Raw genomic sequence first — 14,250 nt, forward strand, 5'->3', positions numbered from 1 at the left:
CCATGAGTCGTCCCAGGCGGAGGGGGAGGATCCGATTGTGAGAAGTTGGCCTGATATGTAGTGCTCACTATTCTAGTGATCACTGTGTATCATTCCAAACGACCCTTATTGATGATTGGTTGTAAGTCAACCTTTTAGACCAGCTATCCTAGTAGCGTGGATACGAGCAGTCTTAGGCTAAACTCTAGAGGGCGTGTTAAGCCAGCTGTTTACCATCACATATACCCCTTGAACACCAAGTGAAAGGACACCACACAAGTTGTTATGAAAATAAAAGGATATTTATTTATGACAAGACTACCCTGGCTCTTTATGAGTCAGGGAGCTAAGCACACTACAAAACTCTTAGGAAAATACTTCAGTTGCACAATTTACACAAATGCCCGAGGGGCACGAGAAACCATCTACACTAACAGTGAAATGCGAATGGTTAGAGTCTGGAGATACTGATTCCGGAGTGATCCGATCAGTGGGACTAAACGAAAAAGGAACTGGACACTTGTAGAGCGAACCTGCGATGGAGCACCGAGATGCTCGAGTTACCTAGCCCGGAGGCTGCGGCTGCGTGAAGTTCGTCAAGATGTCGGGAGTCCTCGTGTAGTCTCAGGAGCCTGAAAGAAGAAGTTGCTGGCAGGCGACCAGTGACGATGTTCAGAGCGATCCAAGCCTGGGTCGGTGGTGAAGGAAAACCTGAAAGCAGAGGGGACTCAGTTCTCAACCGCTAGCCAGCGATCGTGTGGGTACCAGGAGGGTACCGGCTGAAGTCACCTCGACCAGGTGAGTGGGTGACGTCGGACTCGGCTGTTCCTCGGACCAGGAGGCGCGGCGGCGACCAGGATGGAGGGCGAGCTGTCCCACGAAGGTGTCTGCTGTCGATGATGCTGGGCCCAGGAAGGGGCAGCGGATCTTGGCAGTGACCACCCAGGCGGGGGAGTCAAGATGGCGTCGGGAGTGGACCAGGAGGGTCCGTGGTACTCCTCTGTTGAAGGGGAGCAAGAGCCAGTCTGGAGCAACCAGACTCGTGATGAAACAATCGTGGTGCGTCGTGAAGAGGGCCACAAGCCGGTCGGCAAGTGGTCGAACAACGCGGTGAACAGCAAGGAGCGGAAGGGCCCCCACGCAGATCTCGTGGATGCTGGGGAGACAGACTTCGATGCTGGAGCTGCTCAGGGTTAGGGCTTCTCAAACCCTAGGTGCACTCACTCGAGGGTCCCTCGGTGGGCGTGCTAGATAAGCGTCGTGCAGGTTCTGAAGATAGCCGGTCCCGCAGGTCTCGTCACACCTACGACTCTCAGCTGGGCTGATGAGGCAGGTAAAAGGTCAGAGATGGCAGGGACTCGGGTCTCGTCGAGCTGGGCAGTCTTGATCCGTAGGAGAGACTTACAGCAAAACCGCAAGCGCTTAGGTGGTGCCTGCTGGTGCAGGGTGGCTACTCCTTAGCCACAAGGGAGAGTCTTCAGAAATAGTCAAGAGTTCCTTTCGTGGAAAGTGGTTCGTGATTCGGAGTTATCCGATTATCTGATTATCCAATTTGGGAAGGGGACTCGCTCCTACCTTTATTCTAAGAGAAAGGGGCTGGCCCGTGACTAGGTTCTACCTATGGGTGGAGCCAGGAGGGGGGTGGTTACACCCCTATCCTTTGTCCGGCTTCGCGCCAGCTCAGGGGCTGGTGTGCCCCCGAAACTGGTTTGAGCCGGGCTATGCACAGTGAGCACCGGGGTGCCACCTGCAGTCACCTTCCTTTCAGCCCTGCCTACCTGGGATACACAAACCCTGTCTGGGACGGTGCTAACACCGCCCTCGACAGGAAACCCTTTGTCCAAGCTCCCCTTGCTGGAAGGTCCCCCAGCAGCAGGAGGTCAGACTTGTGTCTGGTGGCAGCATCCATTTTGTGATGCTGAGGCTTGAGTCAACTTTAACCGGGGTTCAAGGTTACTTCCATGTCGTGTCCCTCTAAAAGGGGGGAATGCTAACCCCGTCACCAGGACTGGCGAGGGGTTCGTATTCCCATTCGTATGACACCTTACTCGACATGTATAGGTGATGCGATGCCAAAGTTAGCAGATAACCGCAAGGATTATAATGCCTTAAAAGTAGTTGGCCCGCGTCACCATGGAACGGCTATTAGGGCTTGGTTCCGCAAGCCGTCGACGGGCTCAGCTCGCGCCAGAGCACCGTCCCACATGATTCCCTGCACTCTGCCTTCAGGATTGATAAGGCCTGCTATAGGAGTGACTGATAGGAATCCATGTGTCCATTTTTAGGGTTTAGGTGTAGGAATACTACACCTACAGCAACGGGTGATTACACCACGTGGCCCCAGCTGTCGTGCAGCCAGTTGTGTCAGATTTGGGCGGCCATTCCAGGGGTGGCATAATACATGCTTCAGCCCCTGGTAGGCCCTGGGTACACCGATGCCCTGGATACCTGTGGTATGCTGAGACAGGGACTGACAAGGTGGCCCAGTTCCAATTAGTGGATGCACCTAACGTACATGTGTGTTAATTTCGAGAGAGAACAGCTAGGCTGTGGGTCTGATTGGCAGGCCCACAGCCGGAGAAAGTCGTAAACCAATGAAGCAAAAGCAAAAAACCTGGGTGATCATAGGATTGCAGACCCTACTCTCCTACATGACCCCCCCCCCAAACTTTGGGACAATAAGCTAACCTTGACCAGGTGAGTCTTCTTGCTCTAAGTGGAAATACCTGGAGAGCCCATCTGCATTGCCATGATCAGTGCCAGGTCTATGCTCCACTGTGAAGTCCATCCCCTGTAGGGAAATGGACCACCTAAGTAGTTTGGGGTTTTCACCCTTCATTTGATTTAGCCACAAGAGGGGCTTATGGTCGGTCTGAATCTTGAAGTGAGTGCCAAACAAGTATGGCCTCAACTTCTTCAGGGCCCAAACCACAGCAAAGGCCTCCCTCTCAATAGCTGACCAATTCTTCTCTCTGGGGGTCAGCCTCCTGCTAATAAAAGCTATGGGCTGGTCATGACCATCAAAATTCAGTTGCGATAGAACAGCTCCCACACCCAGCTCCGAAGCGTCTGTTTGGACAATGAATGGTTTGGAGTAGTCTGGACTCTTTAGGATAGGTGCTGTGCACATGGCCCGCTTTAGGTCATCGAACGCCTTCTGACAGCTTGCTGTCCACTGAACTTTTTTTGGCATCTTGTTACTTGTCAGGTCGTTTAGCGGGGTCACAATGGATCCATAATTTCTGACAAATTTCCGGTAATAACCAGTCAGGCCCAAGAAAGCTCGAACCTGAGTCTGGGTGGTTGGAGGAGCCCAGTCCTGGATGGCCTGTATTTTGCTCTCCAATGGTTGAACCTGGCCTCCACCTACAAGGTGGCCCAGGTATACAACCTGTGTCTGCCCTATCTGGCACTTGGTGGCCTTGATAGTGAGGCCTGCCTTCTGCAGGGCCTCTAACACTTTCCTCAGGTGGACCAGGTGATCCTCCCAGGTGGAGCTAAAGACAGCGATATCGTCCAGATACGCCGCACAGAAGTCGTCCAACCCAGTGAGAACTCGATTCACCAGCCTTTGGAAGGTGGCAGGTGCATTTTTCAAACCAAAGGGCATTACCACGAACTGATAATGCCCACCCGGGGTAGAAAATGCTGTTTTGGGCTTGGCCTCCTCAGCTAACCTGATTTGCCAATACCCAGCTGTCAGGTCAAACGTACTTAAGTAGTTGGCCGAGGCCAACCGGTCGATAAGTTCGTCTGCTCTTGGTATCGGGTGGGCGTCGGTCTTAGTGACCGCATTGAGACCTCTGTAGTCCACGCAAAACCTCATCTCTTTCTTACCGCCCTGGGTGTGAGTTTTCGGCACGAGCACTACGGGACTAGCCCAGGGGCTGTCCGAGGGTTCAATGACTCCCAGCTCCAACATTTTCTGCACCTCTGTCTTGATGCAGTCTCTGACATGATCAGGTTGCCGATAGATTTTACTCTTTACGGGCAGACTGTCCCCAGTGTCGACCTCGTGGGTACACCACTTGGTCTGACTGGGTGTCAGAGAGAACATATGTCGAAAGGATTGAAGAACCTGTTTACAATCCTCTTGTTGATGTCCAGAGAGGCTGCCACAAAAGACAACACCATCTACTGATCCATCGTCAGGGTTCTGAGAGAGCAGGTCCGGGAGAGGGTCACTCTCCTCCTCCTGTCCCTCATCTGTGGCCATGAGCAAGCCCATGCCCTCCCTGTCGACATATGCCTTGAGCCTGTTTACGTGGAGCACCCTGTGGGGGCTCCGGGGAGTTCCCAGGTCTACCAGGTAGGTGACCTCTCCCTTTTGCTTAATGATCGTGTGGGGCCCAGACCATTTGTCTTTGAGTGCTGCTGGGGCCACTGGCTCCAGCACCCACACCTTCTGTCCAGGCTGATACACAGTCAGGACAGCCTTTTGGTCGTGCCAAGCTTTCTGTAATTCTTGGCTCGCCTCAAGGTTTTTAGACGCCTTTTCCATGTACTCCGCCATCCGCGAGCGGAGACCGAGCACATAGTCCACAATGTTTGATGCCGGCTTTCTGAGAGGTCTCTCCCATCCTTCCTTTACCAAACAAAGGGGTCCCCTTACAGGATGTCCGAACAGAAGCTCAAAAGGGCTGTAGCCAACCCCCTTCTGCGGGACCTCTCTGTAGGCGAACAAGAGGCAGGGTATCAGGACATCCCATCTCCGCCGAAGCTTTTCAGGTAGTCCGTGAATCATCCCTTTTAGGGTCCGGTTGAATCTCTCAACCAGCCCATTGCATTGTGGGTGATAGGGTGTGGTGAACTTGTAGTTGACACCACATTCCTTCCACATAGCAGTCAGATATCCCGACATGAAGTTTGCACCTCTGTCTGAGACGACCTCCTTAGGGAAGCCCACTCTGGAGAACACTCCAAGTAGGGCCCGTGCCACCACAGGTGCCGTAGTGGTCCTAAGGGGAATAGCTTCAGGATACCTGGTGGCGTGGTCCACCACCACCAGTATAAACTTGTGCCCTGATGCTGTCTGGGGTTCCATTGGTCCGACAATGTCGATCCCCACTCGTTCAAAGGGTACCCCCACCACTGGTAGTGGTATGAGGGGGGCCTTTGTCGTGCCACCTGACTTACCACTGGCTTGGCAAGTGACACAGGAGCGGCAAAACTCCTTCGTATCTTCGGACATGTGGGGCCAGTGAAAGTGGGGAACAATTCTGTCCCAAGTCTTATTCTGGCCTAAGTGACCTGCAAGGGGAATCTCGTGGGCCAAGGTGAGAAGGAAACCTCTCAGAGACAAGGGGATGACCAGCCTCCTGGTCGCACCAGGTTTGGGGTCTCTTGCCTCAGAGTACAGGAGTCCATCGTCCCAGTACACTTTGTGGGTACCCGTGGCGTTCCCTGCAGCCTCAGCAGCGGCCTGCTGTCTGAGGGGTTCAAGTGAGGGGCAGTCTAACTGTGCCTTCCCCAGGTCTTCCCTGGAGGGTCCCCCTGAGCCCAGAAACTCAACCTGACCAGGTTCAAGCTCTTGCGGCTCAGTTTCCCTCAGTTCTTTAAGGTCAGCCTCCTCGGAGACTTGATCCGCGACCTGGGGCAAGGGGGAAGGCGAAGCCTTACCCTTACTGCTCCTTTTCTTGGAAGGTGTCTGGTCCGTTCTTCCAGGATCCAGCACCTGTTCAGTGGGGCATCTTTTGGCCTGTGACCTGGTCACAGCAAGGACATGTGCTGGCAAGCCTAACATCTCCATGTGAGTCCTCTGTTCCACTTCTGACCATTGTGACGTTTCCAAATCATTGCCCAACAGACATTCTACGGGGAGGTCTGAACTAACCACAACCTTTTTCGGGCCACTTACCCCTCCCCAGGAGAAATCAACAACTGCCATACTGTGATTGGTAGTGACGTTGCTGGCATTGGTCACTAGGTAACTGGTACCTAGCATGATCTGTCCAGGGTCCACGAAGTTAGGCGTCACCATGGTGACACTGGCACACGTGTCCCTGTAGGCCTGAGCCACTTTTCCATTTATCAAAGGTGTCTGCCTGTATTTGCCCAAAGTATTGGGACTGGCATCAGGGGACATATCCATATCCCCTGTACAGACAAGGACGGCCTGAGTGAGCGTGCCGACTAAGTCGTCACTCCCCTCGGTTCCCAAGGTTAACCCAACTAATGCCTTGGGAGGCGCACTACCACTGCTGACTGTACTAGGGGGCGCAGGTGCCTTAGGGGCTGCAGTGGTAGGAGTTTGCCCTCCTTTCTTGGTGCACTCACTAAACCAGTGAGTCTTACTTTTACAGTATTGGCACCACCTTTTGGACTGGCCTTCTTGAGTCTTCTTCTTCTGTGAAGCCTGACCCCCACCCTCTTTGGTTTGTTGGGGACCTGTCGAAGACTTCTGGTCATTTTGTTCGTTCTTGTTACCCTTTTGGTCTGCTTTCTTCTGACCACCCTGGTTCTGATTCTGGTTCTGCTTGACCCTTGTTCTGACCCATCTGTCTGCCTTCTTTCCCAATTCTTGGGGAGAGGTCAGATCCGAGTCGACAAGGTGCTGATGCAACAATTGGTTCTGACAGTTGTTTAAAATCTGTTCTCGCATGATAAGATTGTACAATCCTGTGTAATCAGTAACCTTGCTACCCAGCAACCAGCCTTCCAAAGCCTTAGTGGCACAATCGACAAAGTCAGCCCAATCCTGAGACTGAATTTTCTGGGTGTCCCGGAACAGCACCCGGTACTGTTCCGTGGTTAAGACGAACCCATCAATCAGTGTGTTCTTCAGGACTTGGTAGTTGTTAGCATCCTCAGCTCTTGTAGTGAGGAGCTTGTCCCTTCCTTTACCTTCAAAGGAAAGCCACAGTATAGCTGCCCACTGACTTGGGGGGACGCACTGGACAGTGCAGGCCCTCTCCAAGGCAGTTATCCACTTGTGGATGTCGTCCCCTTGTTTAAAGGGGGGCACTATTTTACTCAGGTGTCTAGTGTCTATACCCCTGTCTTTCTCTCTATTGAGAACGCTGCCACCAGTGGGATCTAACCCACTTAATTTCTGCTCTCGGGCTAAGGCAAGTCTTTCTTTGGCGAGGGCAAGTTCTTCCCGCTCGATCCTCAGATTGACCTCCCGCATCTTCGCTTCATGCTCCCTCCTCTGAGGGGAAGTCATTCCTCTCTGAGAAGGGGCCTGAGAGACATGTGTATGAACCGATCTGCCAGAGCCTCTGGAGAGAGACCTAGCTCGTCCGTTCCCAAGGTTAAGCCTGCTTGAGCGTGGGCCCGGGGCTCCCCCAGTTCCATTCTCATGCCTGCTTAAGTTGGTCCTTGTAAGCCTGCCGAATACCACTGGACCTTTGTCTGCCTCGTCTCCCGATAACTCGTCCTCGTCCTCCTCCTCTGTGTGGAGGTCGAGGTCTGGGTCACCGAGGGTTCCCTCTAAGGGAGGCATGTTCCCATCTGCACTGGGGGGACCTGGGTTAGAGGACCTCCTAGCATCGTACGCCTCTAAGAGACCTATCAGTATTGCGATGGTAGGGTTAGAACCCTGGTTTAGCTTCCTGGAGGCACACAGTTGTCTCATCTCCTTGAAGCTAAGAGTTGCATATCGTGACACGACCTGTGGAGGGTCACTGACCACTAAGGGAGTCCCTGCAGACTCTCCGTGGACCGACATGCTTTTCTAGTGAGGTGTAAGTGTTGCACCTACCTACACTATGGGTTTACCTACTGATCCCTTGCTAAGAGTTGTAGTCAGGGTGTGCTAAGCCCTGTTACACTACAACAGCCGGTTCAGTAGAACTCGGAGTATTCTAAGTTAAGTTATATGTACCTGGGTACTTATGTGATCTTTCACTGCGATATTCTTAGGATACGTGTGTGGTAAAACAACAGCAAGCTCAAATCCCAACCGCTGCTCACCAATGTGAGAAGTTGGCCTGATATGTAGTGCTCACTATTCTAGTGATCACTGTGTATCATTCCAAACGACCCTTATTGATGATTGGTTGTAAGTCAACCTTTTAGACCAGCTATCCTAGTAGCGTGGATACGAGCAGTCTTAGGCTAAACTCTAGAGGGCGTGTTAAGCCAGCTGTTTACCATCACATATACCCCTTGAACACCAAGTGAAAGGACACCACACAAGTTGTTATGAAAATAAAAGGATATTTATTTATGACAAGACTACCCTGGCTCTTTATGAGTCAGGGAGCTAAGCACACTACAAAACTCTTAGGAAAATACTTCAGTTGCACAATTTACACAAATGCCCGAGGGGCACGAGAAACCATCTACACTAACAGTGAAATGCGAATGGTTAGAGTCTGGAGATACTGATTCCGGAGTGATCCGATCAGTGGGACTAAACGAAAAAGGAACTGGACACTTGTAGAGCGAACCTGCGATGGAGCACCGAGATGCTCGAGTTACCTAGCCCGGAGGCTGCGGCTGCGTGAAGTTCGTCAAGATGTCGGGAGTCCTCGTGTAGTCTCAGGAGCCTGAAAGAAGAAGTTGCTGGCAGGCGACCAGTGACGATGTTCAGAGCGATCCAAGCCTGGGTCGGTGGTGAAGGAAAACCTGAAAGCAGAGGGGACTCAGTTCTCAACCGCTAGCCAGCGATCGTGTGGGTACCAGGAGGGTACCGGCTGAAGTCACCTCGACCAGGTGAGTGGGTGACGTCGGACTCGGCTGTTCCTCGGACCAGGAGGCGCGGCGGCGACCAGGATGGAGGGCGAGCTGTCCCATGAAGGTGTCTGCTGTCGATGATGCTGGGCCCAGGAAGGGGCAGCGGATCTTGGCAGTGACCACCCAGGCGGGGGAGTCAAGATGGCGTCGGGAGTGGACCAGGAGGGTCCGTGGTACTCCTCTGTTGAAGGGGAGCAAGAGCCAGTCTGGAGCAACCAGACTCGTGATGAAACAATCGTGGTGCGTCGTGAAGAGGGCCACAAGCCGGTCGGCAAGTGGTCGAACAACGCGGTGAACAGCAAGGAGCGGAAGGGCCCCCACGCAGATCTCGTGGATGCTGGGGAGACAGACTTCGATGCTGGAGCTGCTCAGGGTTAGGGCTTCTCAAACCCTAGGTGCACTCACTCGAGGGTCCCTCGGTGGGCGTGCTAGATAAGCGTCGTGCAGGTTCTGAAGATAGCCGGTCCCGCAGGTCTCGTCACACCTACGACTCTCAGCTGGGCTGATGAGGCAGGTAAAAGGTCAGAGATGGCAGGGACTCGGGTCTCGTCGAGCTGGGCAGTCTTGATCCGTAGGAGAGACTTACAGCAAAACCGCAAGCGCTTAGGTGGTGCCTGCTGGTGCAGGGTGGCTACTCCTTAGCCACAAGGGAGAGTCTTCAGAAATAGTCAAGAGTTCCTTTCGTGGAAAGTGGTTCGTGATTCGGAGTTATCCGATTATCTGATTATCCAATTTGGGAAAGGGACTCGCTCCTACCTTTATTCTAAGAGAAAGGGGCTGGCCCGTGACTAGGTTCTACCTATGGGTGGAGCCAGGAGGGGGGTGGTTACACCCCTATCCTTTGTCCGGCTTCGCGCCAGCTCAGGGGCTGGTGTGCCCCCGAAACTGGTTTGAGCCGGGCTATGCACAGTGAGCACCGGGGTGCCACTTGCAGTCACCTTCCTTTCAGCCCTGCCTACCTGGGATACACAAACCCTGTCTGGGACGGTGCTAACACCGCCCTCGACAGGAAACCCTTTGTCCAAGCTCCCCTTGCTGGAAGGTCCCCCAGCAGCAGGAGGTCAGACTTGTGTCTGGTGGCAGCATCCATTTTGTGATGCTGAGGCTTGAGTCAACTTTAACCGGGGTTCAAGGTTACTTCCATGTCGTGTCCCTCTAAAAGGGGGGAATGCTAACCCCGTCACCAGGACTGGCGAGGGGTTCGTATTCCCATTCGTATGACACCTTACTCGACATGTATAGGTGATGCGATGCCAAAGTTAGCAGATAACCGCAAGGATTATAATGCCTTAAAAGTAGTTGGCCCGCGTCACCATGGAACGGCTATTAGGGCTTGGTTCCGCAAGCCGTCGACGGGCTCAGCTCGCGCCAGAGCACCGTCCCACATGATTCCCTGCACTCTGCCTTCAGGATTGATAAGGCCTGCTATAGGAGTGACTGATAGGAATCCATGTGTCCATTTTTAGGGTTTAGGTGTAGGAATACTACACCTACAGCAACGGGTGATTACACCACGTGGCCCCAGCTGTCGTGCAGCCAGTTGTGTCAGATTTGGGCGGCCATTCCAGGGGTGGCATAATACATGCTTCAGCCCCTGGTAGGCCCTGGGTACACCGATGCCCTGGATACCTGTGGTATGCTGAGACAGGGACTGACAAGGTGGCCCAGTTCCAATTAGTGGATGCACCTAACGTACATGTGTGTTAATTTCGAGAGAGAACAGCTAGGCTGTGGGTCTGATTGGCAGGCCCACAGCCGGAGAAAGTCGTAAACCAATGAAGCAAAAGCAAAAAACCTGGGTGATCATAGGATTGCAGACCCTACTCTCCTACACCGATGATAGGACCTCCGTCTTGTCAGTTTCAGGCGGCTGTTCATCATCCATTTGGCGATGGCCTTCATTCCTTCGTGGAGGTTGGATTTGGTGGTGGTGGGGGCTTTGGTGAGGGAGAGGATCAGCTGGGTGTCGTCGGCATATGAGATGATGTTGAGGTTGTGCGATCGAACGATGTTGGCGAGCAGTGTCATGTAAACGTTGAAGAGTGTCGGGCTGAGGGATGATCCTTGGGGTACACCGCAGATGATCTTGGTGTCTTTAGAGCGGAATCGGGGGAGGCGGACACTCTGGGTTCTGCCTGTGAGGAAGGAGGTGGTCCAGTCCAGTGCTTTGTCGCGGATCCCTGTGTTGTGTGGGCATGTGCTGAGGGTGTGATGGCAGATGGTGTCGAAGGCGGCCAAGAGGTCCAGGAGGATGAGGGCCGTGGTTTCTCCATTGTCCAGCATGGCCCTGATGTTGTCGGTGGCGGCAATGAGGGCTGTTTTGGTACTGTGGTTGCTGCGGAATCCAGATTGGGACAGGTCGAGGATGTTGTTCATTTCGAGGAAGGAGGTCAGTTGCCTGTTGACAATCTTCTCGATGACTTTCGGTGGGAACGGGAGGAGGGAGATGGGCCGGAAGTTCTTGAGGTCCTTGGGGTCTGCCTTGGGTTTCTTGAGTAGGGCTTTGATCTCGGTGTGTTTCCAGCTCTCTGGGAAGGTGGCGGTCTCGAAGGAGCTGTTGATGATCTTTCGGAGTTGGGGTGCGATGATGGAGCTTGCCTGTTGAAGATGTGGTGGGGGCAGGTGTCGGAAAGTGAGCCTGAGTTGATGGTGTTCATGATTTTGATGGTGTCTTCGTCGCTGACGTCGTGCCAGGAGAGCAGGGGGTTCATGTGGCTGGGGGGCGGTGAGTCTGCGGTATCTGTGTCTGTCGGGGGGGCCTGGTTGCTGAAGCTGTTGTGGATGTCTGCGATCTTGCTGTGGAAGAAGGAGGCTAGGGAGTCGCAGAGGTCTTGTGATGGCTGGTTGTCGTTGGAGCTGGGGTTGGAGAGTTCCTTCACGATGTTGAAGAGCTCTTTGCTGTTGTGTGCGTTGTTGTCGATGCGCTCTATGAAGGAGGTCCTTTTGGCGGTTCGGATGAGTTGGCGGTGTCCGCGGATGGCGCTCTTGTAGGCTGTGTTGCTGTCTGGTGTCTGTTCGTGGTGCCACTTCTTCTCGAGCCTACGGCAGGCCTGCTTGGATGCCTGGAGGTCGGTGGTGAACCAGATGGCTTTTCTGTCGGTGCGTCTGTTCGAGGGTTTCTTGATCAGGGTGAGAGTGTTGGTGCAGTCGTCGATCCATTGCCTGAGGTTGAGGGCGGCGGAGTCAGTTTCGGTAGTGTCCGTTGGTGGGTTTCGGGCGAGGGTGGTGGCTAGCTGGTCTTCGGTGACTTTGCTCCAGCTGTGGTGGGGGGCCCATTGTGTATGGTGGTGCGTGGTAGGCTTCTCGAAGGTGAAGTGGATGCAGCGGTGGTCGGTCCAGTGGAGTTCGGTGGTGTGGCTGAAGGTGACGTGGTTGCTGGCGGAGAAGATGGGGTCGCGCGTGTGTCTGGCAGAGTGGGTGGGAGTCGTGAGGAGCTGTTTGAGTCCGAGGTTGTCGAGCAGGGTGGTGGAGTTACTGTCATTGGTGTTCTCGAGGTGGAAGTTCAGGTCTCCAAGGAGGATGTAGTCCGTGGATGCAAGGGCGTGCGTGCTGACAAAGTCGGCGATGGAGTTGCTGAACTGCGGCCGGGGGGCGGATGGTCTGTAGATGAGGGTTCCTCTGAGGGTAGTGTTGGGGTCAGTGTGAATCTGGAAGTGCAGGTGTTTGGCTGCGATAAGCGTGTCATCTGTGCTGGTCGAGATTCTGAGGGTGTTTCTGTGGACGATGGCGATTCCTCCTCCTGTTCCGTTGGTGCGGTCCCTGTGGGTGATCTTGTAGCCATCAGGGATGGCTATGGCGATGTCGGGTGCCAAGGAGGGGTTCATCCAGGTCTCCGTCAGGAAGGCAACGTCTGGGGAGGAGGAGTCGAGTAGGTCCCAGAGTTCGATGGCATGCTTGCGGGCGGAGTGGATGTTGAGTAGAATGCATCGGAGGCTGTTGCGTCCTACACCGGTGGATGTGATGGTGGTTTGGAGGCTGGTGTAGCTGCAGTTCCGGCAGGAGAAGGGTCCATGGGTGCGCTTCGGGGTGGCCCGGAAGAAGGTGTGTGATCGGCCGGTGTTGAGTGCGTGGATGGTGCTGGCGTCGTAGCTGCATCGAATGTCGTGGTGTTCGTGAGGGCCAGGGGGACTGGCGCTGGGTGCGGTCCAGGTGCAGACGGGAGAAGACGGGCTTGCCTCAGGCGCGCCTTTAGCGCGGCCGTGCAGTGGCTGCCATAAGAAGGGGAGGTGGGAGGGAGAAGCAGCTGGGAGGCGGGAGCGGGACGAATGGGCGCGTGGGGGGTGGGGCCGCAGGGGACGCAGCGGCGGGAAAGGAAGAGCAGAAATGGGCGGGAAATGCGAGGCACAATACAATGCTATAACAGAAGAATTACACCAGAAACCGAAATACAGAATATAAAAACAGAGGCCAACAGGCAGAAGGGGGCACGGGGTACAGAAAAGGATTACACTAAATAACGGAAATACGGAAAATAAAACAGAAGGCAGACAGGCAATAACAGAGTCAGAACGGCAAAGGGGGCACAGGGGGCACACAGATACTTATGGCTCCCCACTGGGCCACCAGGGATGAGGCGCAGGTGGAAGCCTGTGGGTGTAGGAGGGCCTCGAACTCACGGCAGCAGCAGCGAGCGGGACACGGGCACACAGGTGGTGCTGTGCGGCCTGGGGAGCGACCTGCCTGAGAACAGGGTCAAGTGTCACTCTCCTCACCGCGCAGCAACCGCCATAAGAAGGGGAGGTGGGAGGGAGGAGCAGCTGGCAGGCGGGAGCGGGACAAATGCGTGCACGAGGGTGGGGCCGCAGGGGATGCAGCGGCGGTAAAGGGAGAGCGGAAACGGGTGGGAAATGCGAGGCACAATACAATGCCACAACAGAAGAATTACACCAGAAACCGAAATACAGAAAATAAAAACCGAGGCAGACAGGCAATTAACAGAGGCAGGCAGGCAGAAGTGTGCACGGGGGTACAGAAAAGGATTACACTAAATAACTCTAGGCTCGCTATTATGTCACAATTTAACACTCAAAACCCTTCTGATGTTCCTGCCATCTATAGTCATAGGGCAGGTACAGTGGGATTATTTTTATTTTTATTTTTTAAAACCAACACGAGCCTTAGACAAGGGCACCAGCCAAGAAATCAGGGTTATTGTAAAAAAAATCCATGTAAAATGTTTGAGATTTTTTCTGAGAGCAAATGAAACATTTTCTCCTCTATTACTGTGACAAACTCTACTGCGTGTTGAAAAGTGATATCATCTGTAGGACTGTGGTGTACCAGGGCTGTGAGAAAAGATGAAAGAATGCGTGTAGATCCAGGGCTGGACAGACTCAAGCTGCACTCGCTGTAGAAGGACAGTGATTGGATGAAGCATGCAAGACACTGTCCTTACACGACACTGACCTCTGTCAGTCAGGGACAAGCACAGGCATCTGGACCTGCCCCAGGTATTCAGAGCTCAAAGGGCCTTGATGCCGGGGTGAGGGATCGGCATAACCAAGAACTGCCACAGGCATAGAAGTAGGACAAGGGCAAGCAGGACAAGGTGACGGCGGTCATGGACACGGGAGCATTACAAAGAGATCACCC

The 14,250-nt window shown here is 53.9% G+C and overlaps 1 protein-coding gene across 3 annotated transcripts in view; it reads right to left on the minus strand.

The window, feature by feature from the left end:
- LOC146863647 (uncharacterized) overlaps positions 1-14,250 on the minus strand; it is a 435,045-nt gene that overhangs the window by 231,810 nt on the left and 188,985 nt on the right. The window lies entirely within an intron of this gene.

This window comes from Triturus cristatus, chromosome 2_1 (genome assembly GCF_964204655.1).
Source record: "Triturus cristatus chromosome 2_1, aTriCri1.1, whole genome shotgun sequence".
In the NCBI taxonomy this organism is placed as follows: Eukaryota; Metazoa; Chordata; class Amphibia; order Caudata; family Salamandridae; genus Triturus; species Triturus cristatus.